This window comes from Lissotriton vulgaris, chromosome 4_1, assembly GCF_964263255.1.
Source record: "Lissotriton vulgaris chromosome 4_1, aLisVul1.2, whole genome shotgun sequence".
In the NCBI taxonomy this organism is placed as follows: domain Eukaryota; kingdom Metazoa; phylum Chordata; class Amphibia; order Caudata; family Salamandridae; genus Lissotriton; species Lissotriton vulgaris.
In genome coordinates this window covers 2,094,072,698-2,094,085,748 of record NC_141691.1, presented here as the reverse complement: position 1 = coordinate 2,094,085,748, position 13,051 = coordinate 2,094,072,698, and the positions used below count along the sequence as shown (strand labels likewise).

At 44.4% G+C, this 13,051-nt stretch overlaps 1 protein-coding gene across 1 annotated transcript in view; it reads left to right on the top strand.

The window, feature by feature from the left end:
* Window positions 1-1,950: 1,950 nt before the first annotated feature.
* The window catches only part of LOC147725112 (GTPase IMAP family member 9-like), a 33,710-nt gene continuing 22,609 nt past the window's right edge, over window positions 1,951-13,051 (top strand). The window contains exon 1 of the mRNA XM_086967109.1: window positions 1,951-2,013. The gene's annotated coding sequence lies outside the window, so the exon portion shown is untranslated. The remainder of the gene's footprint in view (window positions 2,014-13,051) is intronic.

The window sequence follows — 13,051 nt, the reverse complement described above, 5'->3', positions numbered from 1 at the left end:
GCCTGTTGGAACAGAGGAGTCACTCCTTGACCCCAAGGGAGATTCTTCCATCTTTTAGTCGTGTAGCATGTCAAAGTTCTAGGATATATGTTGCAGAGTTTCGTCCAGGTGTAATCTGAAGTCCTAAGGACTGGGGTCCTATACTTATACTAAGTGAGGGGGTTAAACATACTCTGGGGATCCAGCTATGGGAGGATCTAGGGAGTGGGTGGCTACACCCCTTTCCCTTTGTCCAGTTTTGTGCCAGGGCAGGGGCTGAGTGCCGTTTAAACTGGGCTATGCACATGGACACCAAGTGTGCCCCCAGCACTGTCTGAAAAGCATTCTCTGAATGGACCCACCCAGCCCCAATAGTTTGTACCGGCCTCACAGTACATTGCTGCTTACACTGGTAAATTGTGGACTACAAGTCAGAAGGGTCACTCACGGGTACACAAAACACACACAGACACCATGCACGCATGTGCACACGCACAGACACAGCTGTGCCAAGTTTTCTGGGCCCATGACTGATGTGCTGCCCCAGTCTAGGTTTTTCCTTTGAATTCGGAGTGATGTGGTCTTGTTTCTTCCGTTATGCACAATGCAGTGTGTTCACCCTGGACCATGTGCAATGTCCAATGCCTTTCAGTCAGGTTCTTGCTATACTAACACCCAGGGCAGCTGGCAGGGAACAAGGGTGGAGGAGCGAGGCGGGTACAAAAAATACATTGAACAAAAACACTTACCCTTTGCCATCTCTCCTCAGCTTTGTTGCCTTCTCATGCTGCCTTCGCCTCAGCTTCGGCAGAAGCAGGAAGAACACAGGCTCTATCCACTAATCCAATCAAATCGCACCAATTTAGCATTGTGATTAGTCTGAGGGCCATGATTCGTTGCTCAGACATGGAATGGGAGCCTGGGCATGTTCGCCACAAGGCTGTGTAATGAAGCCTCGTTGGGAACATTTAGAGTGCTTGTGACTAGTTGGTCCGCCCAAGACAGCAGGCCATACAGTCGTGCGCACTTAGAGTGTGCCACCAGTCCTGCCCCTGTGACCACAGCCATGCCCTGCCCTAACCTAACCCCGTAGTGAAAAATAAAATGATAATAATAGGTTTATTATCTTTTTTTTTCTGCTCTGAGAGCAGTGGAGCGACGCTCCTCCGCACCCCCTGCTAATACCTCACACATATAAATACAGCAACGGATTGGTAACGAGGGCACTCGGGCAATGCCCGAGGGGCCGGTGTCCAGTTCGAGCTGTGGGGGGCCGATTTGGGTGGTTTCTGCATTGTTTGATGCCGCCAGCGGCCCAGTGGGGGCCTGAGTGGCCTTTCTGGAGGTAAATGGGCGTCCATTATCTCCCTCTTATCAAAGGCAGAGGTGCCAGTCCCTTTCTCTCCCTGGGCCGGCCCATTAATATATGTTAACTGAGTGGGTCAGGGGGCCTGAGCAAAAGTGACCTTCTTTTGAGGTGTTTTATCAGTGTAAACTAATCCGTGCATTTTTAACCCCCCGCTCCCTTTTAATAACATTTTGGTGAAGTAGTGTTCTGCAAGGCTATATGCAATGTGGGCCACTTTTTTTCAGCCTGCCAGGGCCGATTTTTAATCCCAACCCAACCCTCTATACATACATGTATAACACAAGTCTGATGGGTCAGTGACAGGTACACAACACACATGCACAGCACAGAGAATACTGGGAGACTCATGCAAATAAAGCAGGGTCAAGGGTAAAGAGTGCACATCGGAAATACATTGGCAGTAAGTGAACTCGTGTATATCCCTGTGCCTGGGTGAAAGGTTTCACTTTTAGAGCCACACTTTTCTGTATGTCCCCGGGGGTGCATTCCTGGAGGGTGAAAGGCTTCCAGGGAATGAGAAATGCTTTCAGTTTCCATCCCGTGGGCGGGGCACATGACGGGAGGTGCAATGAAGACGGGAGGGGGTCATAAGCCGCACTCGGAGCAGAAACACAAACCATCCTCAGACGCGGCCACGGCAGAAGCGAGGACACACACCCCGGCGCGTGAGTACCCTTTGCTCCCTTCTTTCTTACTCACCCGCCGCTGCGGGTTGATTCTCAGCGCTTCGAGCGCAGGAAACAAGAAGCCGGCCATTTAACACACAGAAATGTTGTTGCTTCCATCAAGAACTATATCCCCGTGCAGGGGCAAAGGTTCTGGGATTGACGCGTGAGGGCACAGTGGGAAACACTGGGACAGCTGGGGGGCAGGGGGCTAGGGGATCAGGAATTTCGACTTCCCAAGACAGTGCTTAATTTGTAAACGCACATAAGTATCAGAACCCGAATGTTTCTCAGGCGGCTTTGACCGATTGCAGCACCAATTGCCCCTACTATCTAGTAACCATCACTCGCCAATAAATGTAACAGTCTGGACTCTTCGAGATCAAAGAGGTAACAGTGGCCTGGAACACGGTGGTATTACTGTTTTTTTTTAAAGTATGGTGCCGTGTTTAACAATCTTTTCACGTTCTCCGATCACAAATGGGCTGACACTGCCGCCATGTGGTGAGCTGAGTGAAATAGGTGCTGGGGTTAAGGATCAAGGACGGTGCCGAGCACCAAAAAACACCGGCATAAATTAGGCACCGCGTTGTGTACAACCCAGGGCTGCACAAAGATGGTTTTGGGAAAAGCGGGTGCGCTGTACTATGGGGCCAGACACATATTCAATTACTTACGACAGCCATTAGCATCCAAGTGCACCAGCCGGGACTTTTATGATGCATACTTTAAAAGACTTAACCCCATGCCTTGAAAACCTACATCTAAATCAAGTGTCTTTTGGGGAGATTTATTAAAAATAAAGCAGCACAGTGGTGATGCTCTCTTCCAAGGCACTTAAACTCAAACAAACAGACAGATGCCCTTGCCCCATGGTGTGAAGGTGTCTGCATGGTGTGAAGGTGTCTGCATGGTGTGAAGGTGTGTGCATGGTGTGAAGGTGTCTGCATGGTGTGAAGGTGTCTGCATGGTGTGAAGGTGTGTGCATGGTGTGAAGGTGTCTGCATGGTGTGAAGGTGTCTGCATGGTGTGAAGGTGTCTGCACCTTCATGGTGTGAAGGTGTCTGCATGGTGTGAAGGTGTCTGCATGGTGTGAAGGTGTCTGCATGGTGTGAAGGTGTCTGCATGGTGTGAAGGTGTCTGCATGGTGTCTGCATGGTGTGAAGGTGTCTGCATGGTGTCTGCATGGTGTGAAGGAGTCTGTATGGTGTCTGCATGGTGTGAAGGTGTCTGCATGGTGTGAAGGTGTCTGCATGGTGTCTAGCATGGTGTGAAGGTGTCTGTATGGTGTCTAGCATGGTGTGAAGGTGTCTGTATGGTGTCTGCATGGTGTGAAGGTGTCCGCATGGTGTGAAGGTGTGTCCATGGTGTGAAGGTGTCTGCATGGTGTGAGGGTGTCTGCATAGTGTGAAAGTGTCTGCATGGTGTCCAGCTTAGATTCTGTATTGGAAGAGTTTCCTTCTGGCACAAATGACTGAGCTCAGATAATTATTTTAATATTTCACACATTGGTTTTGTGCAGTACAAAACGTGTAATGTCAAGAGGAATAAAAACAGTTCTCCTGCTTTCCACGTGCCTCAAAGAAGCATTATGTATTGTTGAACGCTAGCTCTAACAATATTTGTCGATCTAGCTTTCCCCCAGTAACCATGGACCGTAGTATTGGAATGCCCGGATACCATCCAGGGAAAAGCACCTTGATGCAATGTAGCTTTAATCAGCGCTTAGTGCTATTTAAAGTAACTTCCCAGATTAAAAATGGAAAGTAAACACTATATGAAGAATTTAGACTACTTGCATGTTTGGTGACAGGTGTGGCGCAGCAGCCAGGGCTGCTGACTCTGGAGCACATGGCTCATGACTCGATCGCCGGCGGCAGCTCAGCCCAGAGAGGAAACAAAATTTGCCTGCGCAATTACATAAAATTCCAGTAACATTAGGTGAATTCCACACAATTGTGAAAAATGCAAAGCCATCATGTAGCAAATTACTCTGTCTTGAAATGAATCTTCGAGGAATCATTTGATGCACTTTAACGCTGCATATCTAATAATTGGGATAGCTATTTATGGGGACCGTTTTACAGTTCATAGTTTTTATGTCATTGTATATGCACTTTTATGGTCCACGATAACCGAAATAAAGTTCATCAATGGATTAATTTTGCACTGAACAAAAGTAGCACAAAAGTACAATTGCTACGAACAACGGTCGCTGGTGATCCATTGGCGTAATCGCGCAGAGTGGTGTAGTGATGTGTGTTTGCAAAACAAGCTGAATGCTAAATTAATAAAAAATATTAGGATTATGCTGCCACAGATTACATATGTTCCCCAAGCCTAGTCTGCACTTATTGTTAAATCCCACTCCATACAGGAAATACATTTCTTTTGAAGAAGATGTAGGTGGGTTCCACAGATGGTTTTACCTATTGTAATGTTCATAAGGAAAAATCCTGCTTCACCTAATAAAAAAACCAGCAAAGAACGCAATTCTTATTAAACATTGCTGAGGTGAAAAGACCAGCAGTGCAGAGTGCGGACCCATATCATTGATATGGAGTAAGGCGAGGCAGAGCAAGCTGCTGCGTTACCTTGCTCTGCATCAGGGGGTTGTTGGCATGAATTTTACACGCAAATTCCATTAATGTTGACACATTCCCAGATTTACAAGCACATATAACCGTGTCAAAACCGTGCACCTTTCCGGGGGAGGTGTAACAAGGAGAAACGTTTTCATTTCTCCTAGTTTTTCCTCTTTCATTCTGCAGCACATATAGAAAGAGGAAAAAGCCTCCATGGATTGTTTTTGTGCAGGAAGGTTTGCCATCCTGCACCAAAAGAGTCATGCATGACACACAGAAAGAGCAGAACCCCCTCCATGGATTGTTTTTGTGCAGGAAGGTTTCCCATCCTGCACAAAAAGAGTCATGCATGACACACAGAAAGAGCAGAACCCCCTCCATGGATTGTTTTTGTGCAGGAAGGTTTGCCATCCTGCACAAAAAGAGTCATGCATGACACACAGAAAGAGCAGAACCCCCTCCATGGATTGTTTTTGTGCAGGAAGGTTTGCCATCCTGCACAAAAAGAGTCATGCATGACACACAGAAAGAGCAGAACCCCCTCCATGGATTGTTTTTGTGCAGGAAGGTTTGCCATCCTGCACAAAAAGAGTCATGCATGACACACAGAAAGAGCAGAACCCCCTCCATGGATTGTTTTTGTGCAGGAAGGTTTGCCATCCTGCACAAAAAGAGTCATGCATGACACACAGAAAGAGCAGAACCCCCTCCATGGATTGTTTTTGTGCAGGAAGGTTTGCCATCCTGCACAAAAAGAGTCATGCATGACACACAGAAAGAGCAGAACCCCCTCCATGGATTGTTTTTGTGCAGGAAGGTTTGCCATCCTGCACAAAAAGAGTCATGCATAACACAGAAAGAGCAGAACCCCCTCCATGGATTGTTTTTGTGCAGGAAGGTTTGCCATCCTGCACAAAAAGAGTCATGCATGACACACAGAAAGAGCAGAACCCCCTCCATGGATTGTTTTTGTGCAGGAAGGTTTGCCATCCTGCACAAAAGGAGTCATGCATGACACACAGAAAGAGCAGAACCCCCTCCATGGATTGTTTTTGTGCAGGAAGGTTTGCCATCCTGCACAAAAGGAGTCATGCATGACACACAGAAAGAGCAGAACCCCCTCCATGGATTGTTTTTGTGCAGGAAGGTTTGCCATCCTGCACAAAAAGAGTCATGCATGACACACAGAAAGAGCAGAACCCCCTCCATGGATTGTTTTTGTGCAGGAAGGTTTGCCATCCTGCACAAAAGGAGTCATGCATGACACACAGAAAGAGCAGAACCCCCTCCATGGATTGTTTTTGTGCAGGAAGGTTTGCCATCCTGCACAAAAGGAGTCATGCATGACACACAGAAAGAGCAGAACCCCCTCCATGGATTGTTTTTGTGCAGGAAGGTTTGCCATCCTGCACAAAAAGAGTCATGCATGACACACAGAAAGAGCAGAACCCCCTCCATGGATTGTTTTTGTGCAGGAAGGTTTGCCATCCTGCACAAAAAGAGTCATGCATGACACACAGAAAGAGCAGAACCCCCTCCATGGATTGTTTTTGTGCAGGAAGGTTTGCCATCCTGCACAAAAAGAGTCATGCATGACACACAGAAAGAGCAGAACCCCCTCCATGGATTGTTTTTGTGCAGGAAGGTTTGCCATCCTGCACAAAAAGAGTCATGCATGACACACAGAAAGAGCAGAACCCCCTCCATGGATTGTTTTTGTGCAGGAAGATGCCCCTTGTGTCACATAGAAAAAGCAGAACAGCTCTGTCGATTTTTTTGTGGAGGAAGGTATTCCTTCCTGCACAAAAACAAGCTTGTATGCATGGGTGCCTCCACTGGTGCTAGGCAGCCAATTGTGCACCAGCGCAGGGCGAAGGGAGAGAAATGGACCGTATTTTGTAAAGACAGTCATTTCTGCCCTTTCCCTGTGTGCAAGGCAGTACTGCCTTGCTCCACTTTGTTGTAAATATTCCCCCTAGTTCTTCGTAGTTTTCAGCACTGTGCAAAAAATCTAGAGGTCATTTGAGCTCTTAGGGCCATATGTATCAAAAATGAGTTTTGCCATTCTCAAATTGCGATTTTTAGCAAATCGCAATTGGAGAATCACAAAATGCAATGTATGTAGGATTTGCTAAACATTTTGAGAATCCTACATATTTCTTATTTGCGAATCATAAATTGAGATTCGCAATTAAGGAATACGTTCCCGCTCGGAAAGACATTCTCGATTTGCTATTACCAATTAGAGAATCGCAAATTGAGAATGCAATTTCAAGGTTGCAAGGGTGCCAAAAGGACACCCTGTTGCAACCCTGAAATGTGCATGTGTGCACATATTGCACTTTAAAAATATCAAAAAAGTGCTTTTTCAAAGAAATCGCAAATTACCACCAACTTGAAATTGGTGGTAATTTGCAATTACTTAAGGCCAAATTACACATTTCTGGTGCTTCCAGAATTGCATTAAAGGAATCTCAATTTGTATTTCCATAATTGCATTCCCAAAAAAGATAATCACATATTTAGCAATTCTCTATTTTGCGATGGACTTTTGGGATGATACATCCCAAAAGGCTTTTTTCAATTCACAAACGGGCAGATTCTGAGAATCAGCCTGTTTGCAAACAGGAAAAAGCCTTCATACATATGGCCCTTAGTTGAATTTTCGATTTTGAATTTAGTTTTCTTAATACAATTTGTATTTTTGAGAGAAGTTTGCTGTTGGAGAAAGGCTTCAATATACTTCTTTTCTGCCATCCTAAATACCATCCTAAAATCCTCAATTGGGAGTTGATAATAAGATTTCAGCATCCTGGACAAAAATTATGTGTTAAATATGATAAACGTTTTGTTTTTTGTATATGTAAAATTTATTTTCAATAAAAATATTTTGAAATTTAAAGGGGCATTGTGGGTGTTTTTGTGTGCCACAGCAACACCTGGGTGTCATTGTTCGACGACTCTTAAGCCAATCAGCTATCTGGGAGTCTTGTCTGCCAACTCAGAATTACAAACCGCACAGAAAACCCTTAAGCCAAACAGCAAACCGGAAACCTTTCCCGCCACCCTAGCACTACAAAAGATTAAATCGGAGGACTCCTGATTGTTTTTTATACCCTATCAATACCTGAGCATGCACTCATGTGACTTCCTTTGCCAACTGTTCTGTGAATAATTCAGCGTCCTGTAAGTCTTTCCCTGCTGCCCTAACAATACAACAAACCGTCAGAGGCGCCCAGACCAATGTCATAGACCAATGATAAACAGAAAACACACAGCCTGTGGTGGACAACTCCTGAACCAGTTATCCAAGCATCCTTCCTGCCCAAGCAGCAACTGTGTGTTGGAACCATGACAACTTCCATGTTAGATAAACTCTAAAATAGGAGCAAGCAGAAAGCCTAATGTTAACACAATGACAGAATGACAGGTGTCCTGATTTTCCTAATTGCCCAGTTAAGCCCGCAAATGGTTCTCACTTAACTTCCTTTTGTGGCTCATTATGAAGCAATCAACAAACAGGAAGTCTTTTCCTCTACTCTACCATTATAAAAGATCCACTCAAAGGCATTCAAACTGCATTCATGCCCCAATAACACACATCAATAGTGTGATCTTCCACAGCAACCAACCTCTGAGACAATCTGTAACCCGAGACCTTTCCTGCATAACTGCACAACTAAATAAGACCAAATTTAGGGGCAGATTAGGATGGCGGACGGACCTGCGTCCATCCGCCACCCCAGAGGTGGAGAGACCGTCTGCAGGGGCAGCGGCGGTCCCTCCATGCAAATTACGATGTGACCGCCACCCTGGCGGTCACATCCTGTATTAATAATATTGCGGCGGGTGCTGCTTCAAGCAGCACCCACCGCAATGTTAAAAATGCATGTATTACATTTACATGCACAAAGCGGCAGGCACCGCGCAGTGCCTGCCGCTTTGTGCATGTAAATGTTGGGGGGTACCATAGGTACACCCCATGTGCATCCCCCACCCCCCCGACACCCTGGGGGCCCGCAAATGGCCCCCAAAAGCCAAAGTCCACATGCTTTTCCACGGCGGAAAAGCCGCCGCGGAAAAGCATGTCTCCGTGCAAATCCTAATTTGGCTGACGGTGTCTTGCAGACACCGTCACCAAATTGCCCTCCCCACCCTGCGGATCAGCGGCGGACGGACCTGCCGTCCGCCGCTGGTCCAACCGCAATCCCACCGCCATCCTAATCTGGCGGTGGGTGTTCTATGTGGCTTCGGCGGTGAATCCGCATACTCCAGGCCGGCGGTGGCTTCCGCCTGCCCGGAGTATGCGGATTCACCGCAATCATAATGAGGCCCTATATGTGTCACAATATGGGTTGTTGATTAAATATGGGCGATCCCTATTTGAGCAACAGTCAAAGTTTGTGTCAGGATGAACCACAAAAGTCACTAAATTAACCTGTTCTTAACCTTCTGCTAACTTTGCACAAAAGAAGTCAGGCATAAATCAGAGGCAATGGTATTTATGCAGCATACAAACATTAATAAAGTGAAAACACGACAAAATAAAAGTATGGACCGTATTTTATACAGTTCAAAAAGAAAGAGAACATTTTAATAAATGATTTGAAACCAAAACAACATAAATCCAACCAGTAGACCCAGAAATATGAATCAGTAAAGTGTAAAGTAAAAACTAGTGCCTAAAAGATTAAAGTGCGAACCGGGGTTATCTAGTCTTGTAAGACCAGGTCATAGGTGAATAATGGCTGACTGAGATGGAGTGAGTTGGATACAAAAGTGGATTGGGCTGGTCACTGCTTGCCTTCAGTTTTTGAAGAAACTTTAAAGAACATTTTTCTGTTAAGGTCAAATCCACAGGGGCAAGGCTCCAGGCGGTGTCTAAAGAGGGAGCATCATCATTGGAGAGCTAATATATGAAGCCACGATAAAGGTGTCTTCATTCTGACATTGTTTCTGTTATGAAAGATGAAAACTTCCAGCAGGAAATGCCTGGAGGCTATGCCAGGTGAGAGTTCTATGAGGCGGTTACTTCTTTGACGAAGGAATGCTGAATAGGATTACTATTACTATTGCTATGAGGTTACTCATGGCCTCGGAGCAGTTTTTAGCCAAAAGATTTTAAAGTCCTAAATATTTGAGTCTGAGTATATGGGCATCTTTAGCACCACCGGCAAGGGTCAAGACTGGAGGGGCACCACTTGAGGGATTTGAAATCAGTCAGGATGGGTCCATGTGTGTGTTCAAGATATCCAGAGACTTTTCTGTCGCTTACACTCTGATCAGAAGGTCAGAAAACTAGACCTTGAAGTCAACCTAGAAGTTCTGCGTTCAAGTGTTGTAACACAGCTCAAGCAGCAAGGTAGGCCTCTTAGGGTTCGAGGCAGACCCCAGTTTTAGGGAAAGTCCATAGGCCCTGAGTAGTAACAGTGGTGGATTCCCAAAGGGACAGCACCTAGTCAAATTTATTCTCCAAGAAATCTCGCCCACTAGTACATGGGGCAGTATGTGTGCACACTTCAAAGAACACCCACTGTCACAATGCAGGTTCAAACATGAACTATAACAAGATTTGAAAAAAGGCCAAGGTGCACCACGTCAACATTTAGGGGTATAGATATTTTCAGTGAGGTAAACAGTAATAATTATATCAGAGAGATTTTCCTTCATATAATTTTGAGAGTTCTTTATTTAGTTCAGATGGTTAAAAAATATACAGGATCTACAGCCGACGCGTTTCGTCCACAAAGGACTTCTTCAGGGCATGTATAATTAGAACTTAAATCCAATTGGATAACTGGCGTTAGAGGATTCAACTGCCATCAAGATCGCACCAATGATATCAGGTGTTGCAATGTCTTGTGTTCAAGCCACATAGAAAGTGAGGACAATAATCCAATGGTAGTTGACGGAGGGGGACGTCTGGTCAGACGCTATCGTTTCTAGCCACGCATGAACCAGGGGATGCAGTAGCACGCTTCATCAAGAGCTGTTTGGCAATAGAATTTCCCTACACTTTCCCGCATACAAAGAAAAGAGTTAAGTAGATATTACACGGAGGTCTCCATTACCCATCTACCCTGGTTCCACTTGGCCTTTTTTCAAATCCATAGGCCCTGGGTACCTGATTAGCAGGAGCCCAGGGCATACTCAGTCAAAGTACATCAGCAATTCAGCAAATAGCGGGGGCAACCATGCAGAAAGAGGGAACTTTCTCATACAAACTTCTTTGAAAACATCACCCTAACTCAAACACTAATAACATGTATTTGTGAAGCGCACATTCACCCAAGGGTATCTTGACACTGACTAACAGATGTTTATTGTTACCCAAACTCAATGGTACTCATTTAATCAACCTGATAAGGATAAAAGGATGAGTAGACCTGCCGGGATTTGAACTTGTGACCACAAAGTCGAACACAGGCCCCTACAGTGGATACATAATTCCACAAAGGCCCCAGACCCAGCACCAAAGAAACACTCCTCAAACTTATAAACATTCTCAATGTGGTGCTGCATAACTGAAGAAACAGACTAAAGGCCACATTCTCAATCTCCGCCTCTCAACACTATCAGTCATCGAATGCAAACCATCCCTAGATTTTCTGGATTTGTTTGTTGGTTTTTAGACGGTATACTGCAGCACTGGTGTCCAATGCCTTCTGTATGTGTTCTGAGTCCTAAAACATGTAGAAAATGGATAATCATTGATTGGCATATCTAACTTTCCATTAGGGCTATAGTATATGGTGTAGAAACAAAACCTATCATGCAGAAAGTTAAATGTCAATCAAGGATTGCAGCACTTATTGTGCCGTTCATTATTGTGACAAGAAATACATAACTTTAGGCCTACAATTGGTTGCTGCAGTCCAATCTTGTAGACTGCCCTGTCAAAATACACCTTTCTGACAGGGAAAATCTCCCTTTAAATATTACTAATTGACCACTTTATAAGCCATGTGGCTCACATGGTAGGATGCATGGTATTTGAAAGTGGGACATGTATAAATATGATATCACTAACTCCCAAAAACTATTTTCACTTTAGAAAGCTCTGGCTGTCCTATGAGGAACTATGAAGTACAGATTATCTTCTATTTCTTACAAGCTAGAATAATATTAACACCATTCGTTTCACTATGTATTAACAATCCAACCTAACGGCAAAGTTACATTTCTAAAAACAATTGTAAAAGTCAAAGCACTGAATTCTCTGGACATGCTAGTTTAACTTTTCCTGCCAAAACCATCAGTGTCAGCAGGACCTTTTCAATATCTATCAGCTTTGAGAAGACTTAGTTGAATACCATCTGCAGCATTGCCCTGCTGAGGATTTTGACTTCCGTTTCAGAGACCTGAGGCCCTTTGTAAGAATACATTCAGCAGCTTCACGACCGGCTGTTCGGTAAACCGCAGCGTTTGAGATTAGTAAATGTGATATTTTAATGTATTTAACCCATTTTACCATTCACTAACATGTTAACGAATTGCTAAATGGGTTAGGAAATCATATTGAATCACTATTTAGAGGGTGCCTATTTAGGACATCACTTTCAAATGCCATTTCTCAATGGAATGCATTTATATTTTGCTGCTGAAATCTAGTCACAAAACATTATTATTTTACTGACAGCTCAACGGAGACTTAGGTCTACGTAAATCATTTAAATTCACACAAGTACAGCCATGATAGCTAGTAAAGTTGTGGCCTATGAGAAGGCTGCACTTAACGAAGTAGAATACTTACAACATCAGTGTGGATTTAACAATGTATCCAACACAGAAAGGAATATCATACAAACCTTAACAGAAGACCCTCCCATCATCATGAAACCTGCAGAAAAAGGAGGAGCCATTGTACTTATTTCAGCAACTACTTATGATGAGGAGTGTGTCTGACAACTCTGGAACAACCAATGCTACCATAATGAGAATGACATGACCAAGAACTAACAAAAAAGATTAAGCACATGGTGACTGCAACAGAAACCGAAAGATGAATCGCCAAGAATAGGGCAATTGTTTTAATTAACTTTACCCCCAGAACACCATACGTCTATACCTTGTCCAAGATACATAAGGGGACCAAGCCCCCATCAGGTCGCCCAATTGTCTCTGGTATTGATTCCCTTCTAGAACCACTTAGCAAATTCTGCAACCATTTTCTGAGACCCCTAGTTGCTAAAATTACCACATACTTTGAAGGCACATCAGATGTACTAAACCTTATAAATAACTTAGAGCATCAACAGAAAATTGATTTACTACTTATCCTTGATGTGGAGGCGCTTTACACCAACATACCTCCGGATACCACCAATGAAGTAATGGAAACTTGCCTCTTGGCCAAAACACAATGGGATTCAAGAACCCCATCAGTTTTATTGTGGAGTGCACCACCAAAGCCCTAAAAGAGAATATTTTCCAATTCAATGACCACTGTACCT